The sequence below is a fragment of the Primulina huaijiensis genome, unplaced genomic scaffold, assembly GCF_012295235.1.
Source record: "Primulina huaijiensis isolate GDHJ02 unplaced genomic scaffold, ASM1229523v2 scaffold2897, whole genome shotgun sequence".
Classification (NCBI taxonomy): Eukaryota; Viridiplantae; Streptophyta; class Magnoliopsida; order Lamiales; family Gesneriaceae; genus Primulina; species Primulina huaijiensis.
Window position 1 is genome coordinate 28,430 of NW_027356901.1, and position 5,559 is coordinate 33,988.

Here is a 5,559-nt window from a genome sequence, read left to right on the forward strand (position 1 = left end):
GATTAAGCTTCGATTCTTGAGGTATTGAGCTCGAAATTCCAGAATTTAAGTCGGATTATAGGTTGTCCGGTTTTTTATTTTTATCCGAGTCGATTTAAGTTACTTTCGTTGTTTGAGATGCATTATATTGACGGTTATATGGGGGTCTTTATTGTAGTTTTGAGTGTTGAATCTTATTTGAGGCTGTTGAAGGGTGTACTATCAGAGGAGTATGGGAGTATTTTGGAGGACGACATGGCATTATCAAGTTTGAATGCAGGTTGCGTGAGGATAAGTACGCTGGTTTGTAAGGTGTAATTTTTAGCAGTGGTAAACATTATTCATTATCAGAAAACTAATTAATTTTCGAAGAACTAAATTTAGATTTCCCCAGTTTCTTACTCACGCATGAAATAGGTAAAAATTCAAAATGGACACATCCTGCGTTATTTTATTTTTTGGCACCGTGCTTGGCTTTTCAAGTGTGATTCCAAAGCTTTATCCAAACTAAATGTCCTGCAAGTGAATTTTTAGCGTTTCAACCTACTGGATTTGTTCATGAGAATGTTTTTCAATTGTTTTTTTAGTGAATTGCATACACTTATTATGTTCGTGTGTAGTTTTCATTGAACTCTCACTATCATTGAGCCTTATAAGGAGATTGTTTTTTTTGGTGGATTCCCTAAGTTATCGCATTCGTGATGAGGATTGAAAATATGTTATGGAAATGTGAGTTCATATTCAATTTTAATGATGCATTTCATTTAATGAAAAAACACTCATATATCAATTATGTTCCATGTTAATGAAGGGCGTTGAGATTGTTTAACTCAATTAAGGAAAGGAAAGGAAGAAAGTGTGTACAATCAGAAGTCATAAATGTATGTGTATTTCTCATTCGAACTAAGTTTTTAATGTATATATTTGTTATTAACAATTTGACATTTTTTAACATAGGCTCCTAGGCAACCGGATGAGAAACAATATGGTTATTACGTGATGAGATTCATTAGGCAGATTACTGAAGAAGTTGCAACTCTTGAGGGGGATTCACTACGATCGATATTAATATTATCTTGCTTATCTAAAATTATTACAAGTTATCTAGCTACTTATCATTTTGAAAATTCATTAAGTTGTGTTTTTTTACTAATATACTTTTTGTGTGTGTTCATAGTTCACAAAAACGGAGTATTCTATGGAAGAAATTGATGAGATTCGCACCGAGCTGGCCGAATGTATACATGATCATATTTATGAATAGGTATGACATGAGTTCATCTTATTTGAAAAAATACAGCTCATATTGAACGGATTTGGACATTATTGTTATAATTTTTAACATTATTGAAACTTTTCAAGTTCGCAATCTTGATTTTGATGTTAACAAAACTTGTTAATTTGTGTTACTAATAATCTACCTTAGTGTGCAGAAGTTAGGATCAGTCTCGAGCTGTTTATATCACAAACTGAAAACCTAACTGATCGGACAAACTGAATCAGTCTAATTGTTACGTCAATTGAGCAGTCCAGCTGATTGTCCAGTTGATAGGTGGTTCAGCAAGAGAACCACAGAAGCCTGGCCAGCTGAAGGAGTGTTCAACTGATGAAGAAACCCAGCTGATCAATTCAATTGAACGAGAGTGAAATCAGTTAAACTGACGAGTCAACTGATTTCACCAGCCCAACTAAAGATCAGTTCAGCTGAACAGTCCGAAGCATCAGTCAAAATCTTTTAGTTGTAGATGAAGACAAACTCTTTCAATGGATTCCAGCTGTGCGTGAAGGTACAAAGCCATTGTCCAGTCAAAGGACAATAATGGACGTTGCATCAGAGCATTAAAGACAAAACGTTTCAGATGGGCAGTCGAAAAGTCGAAACACAAAGTCCAAGAAACGAATTCAAGATGCAACGGATACAATAAATGAGTCTCATTGTACGATCAGTTTTTCCCGCCTATATAAAGAGAAGATCTGTGAAGACTCAACAACACAACTCAATGAGAAAATAATAGAGAAAAGAAAGGGCACGCTCATTGCAAATCAGCTTTCAGAACCAATCAGCCCAGATGGACACTTTAACGTGTTATCAGCTTAGTATAGAAGCCTATATCCCTCAGTGTGTGAGAACATCCCTGTTCAGTTCACACACACACAAACTCTCTCAACCACCCAAATAACGTCTTGCACAAAGACGTTAAACTTGTGTATGTAGTCTTTGACACATAGACGTTAAAGAAGTGTTGGCTTGAAGGTGCTGCCTTCAGTCGTAGCTAGGAGTTCAGTTGAGGCAGTAGTGTAAGTCCTAGCTGAGTGGGTTTGTACAAAGTGTTGTATAAATCAAAGTCTTCCAGTGGATCCTACCCGTGGTGGTAGAAGGGGTGACGTAGGAACAGTTGAAGTCTCCGAACATCCATAAACATATCTTGTGTATTTAACTGATTAACTACTATTTTCAAATTGTTTTGATCAGTTAGAGTATCCGTCAGTTCCGTTGTCACCATAACTGAACTGATAAATACAAAAACTAATCTAACCTTTCTCAGTTTTTAGTTTACATAAGTTAAAATATTTTCTAATAACAGTCTTCTTCACGAAAGATTACTTCGAGTTTCTTCCGCTTAGTTTTAAACCAAACTTAATTAAATTCATCAGTGTTAACATTCTTATAACACGAGCTATTGCAGCTCATTGGAGAATATAGTGTTCGAAATGCCTTCGAAGGCACTAGCACACTCGATCCTTCAAACATGTTTACGGGCTGTTTCAGAAATAGTCATTTTGCACATTATTTAGCTTGTAAGTTGGGTGAAATTTCTTTTTTCTACTTTAAGATTTTTATAACATCTTTTATGTGTATTTCAAAAGTGATATTATTTTGGTTTCTTGCGTTTTTCCTTTCAGTTTGTGGATCAAGAATACAAATGATACTGGATTGACATGTGATTTTTTTTGTTGCACGTTTGTTGGTTCATGACATGTGGATCTCTTCATTGCTTTAGGGATATGTTGAAAGAATGTCGTAATTATTTTGACTGCTACAAAGGCAACAACTACCAGCTACCATTTTTACTATTTTTTCTTTTCTTTTACTGGTTTTTGGGCTTCGAATGTATTGGAAAAAAGATAAGTTGGAACTTGAGGTGGGATTGAAGATGTGGAGCAGAGGAATTGCATTTGAAAGTGATAATATTTATGTTGAAATGATGCTAAAAATGTGATTTTTTTTGGTTGATTCATGGAATGGTTTGAGATTCATTGTATCAATGTTATATATGAACATATATTGTGTATTGTGCGGTTTGGAAGTGAACTTCGAGATGAATTTGGATTGGTTTTGAGAATATTTTGGAGGCTCTTTTGTGGTGATTTTGGAGCAGTTGGACTATTTTTGAGTGTTTTTGGGGACGGTTTCGGGGCCTGAATTCTTGGCTATCATGGGAGCTGTTTTCAGACTTCTTTAAATGGTGTTAAGAGGTTTATGGGCTATTTTGTGGTGCTGTTTTCTTGTTGCTTTCAAGTGTTGTTTTGGGGATGTTTCGGTGTTGTTTTGAGGTGTTTATGGGATGTTTTGGGGATGGTCTTGGTTGTCAGTGTTGGAGTCCCCTGTTAATCTATTTATATGTGTAATAGAGTCTTGTCAGTCTTTTATCAAAGTTTATTCTTCGGGGAGATGCCTCGAGTATTTGTTTGTGTTGTACTTGATGGTTGTATAGGTGATAGGTGTGATGTATGGTCTGGCTGTGTAGGTAATAGGTGTAATGTATGGTCGTATTTAAATTTATTTCGAATATATATTGCTGTTGTGTGTTTTTAAATTTTCTGGTATGTCCTACTTGCGGGGAGGTTATGCCAAAATTCTTCTAGTTCCTGAGGTCCGTTTTAAAGTATTTTAAATCATTTTTTGTTGCAGATTTTAATCCAACCATTATTTTTTATAATCAATTGTCATTAGGGAATGTTTTGGCTCTTCATAACAGTTAACTAGTTGTAGTGATTTTTTTACAAACTTATCTATTGCGTATTGTTCTCAATTCATGGCTTATTGTCTTCTAACAAGACATTTTGCTTTTTTATACATGACTTGTTCTATACGTTAATGGTTTTAATGCTAAGTTGTGCATGTGTTTCACAGGCACTGTAATGATGTTTTGGAAGATGCACCATCAGAGAAATTCATTCCAACAAGCTACATAAGATATTTTGGAGTTGATATGTGCAAGTCTTTGTTGTAGGGTGTTTTCATTTTTGTGAACTTGACTAAAAGTTTTTGGAATATGGTTACATACTTTTTTTAATTGTTGGTTTGGTAGATTACAAGTCTATGAATGACATATTTCTGTTGTAATTCACGCATGTAGTTCTTGATCAAGTATGTTGATGTTTGAATTGATTTTATACAAGGGTTAATTGATATATATTTCACACCCAATTTTTCTTAATTAATTAAACAATTTATGTTAAAATATAATATACAATGGTTTGGTAAAATGATTATATATATAAGACAACAGTTTTAAAATCATGTAAATCAAATCCAAAGACAACTGATTTAATGTAGAGCCCAATTTCAGTATTCGTAAAACTATGCATTTATTAAATATTTAAATCATTTATTTAAATTTACAAATTATTTTAGCGATGCATGATTTATTTAAATGCATTATTTTAAATACTTATATTTATGTGATGCACGTTAAAATATTTTCTCGAGTTTCATGTTTCAGGCGATTATTCGATGCGGGATCGAGGAAAAGAGACCGGCGACAATTTTGGCAATTTTAAAGTGTGGTATTTTATTTTAAGTTAAGAATGAGGCAATTTTAAATGATTTATTAAGTTTTAAACATTTTAAAACCTAATTTAATTATTAGGTGATTTTTTTTAAGATTTTAAAACTTTCAAAAGTTTAACATTTGTGTATTTTATTTTAAATTTAGGGATGCTAGTAGTTTAGTGGGGAATTAATATTTTATTTAGTATGTTTAATGGATATTATTATAATTGTTTTAATTAACCAAAATTTACTCACTAATTACCTCCCTAATCTCTACACACACACACACACGATAGTTATACACACACACACTTCATTGCTTGTTCTATTTTTTCTTTTGAGAGAAAAGAAGGGTTCTTAGAGCAAGAACAGCTGCCGCCCCTCCTCTGAAAATTTTTCCAGCAACTTTACGTTGATTTTATTGCAAGTAATCGTGTCATGTTCGTCCCGGATCGTCTCTCGCATCCTTCCCGCTTCGGTGTCGTCGTTTCGGTAACTTTAAATATCAAAAGGCATGTATATTCTTTCATTCATGCATCAATCTCGTCATAGTATTTGTTTTTATGTTTATTATGTGTAAAAATCCATGTATGTTGTAAAAGGTTTGAGCAAAATTTTGTTGGATCGGTTTTGAAAAGATTTTAGATCTGAAAACTCGAAATTTACTGTCATTTTAAATACTGTGACTTTTCCGTCAATTTTCTGGGAAACTTTCAACATATGAAACGTAGAACTTTTTGATACCTTCGATTTGACAGTAGATTCGAAATATTTGGATAGGAAATGAGAGAGTTATGATTGTT

At 33.4% G+C, this 5,559-nt stretch overlaps 1 long non-coding RNA gene across 1 annotated transcript; it reads left to right on the forward strand.

Moving 5' to 3' along the window:
• Positions 1-774: 774 nt before the first annotated feature.
• Positions 775-4,441, forward strand: LOC140967850 (uncharacterized). The gene is made up of 3 exons (XR_012173648.1): positions 775-860; positions 937-1,243; positions 4,115-4,441. It is a non-coding gene; the product is annotated as an uncharacterized lncRNA (long non-coding RNA).
• Positions 4,442-5,559: the final 1,118 nt, after the last annotated feature.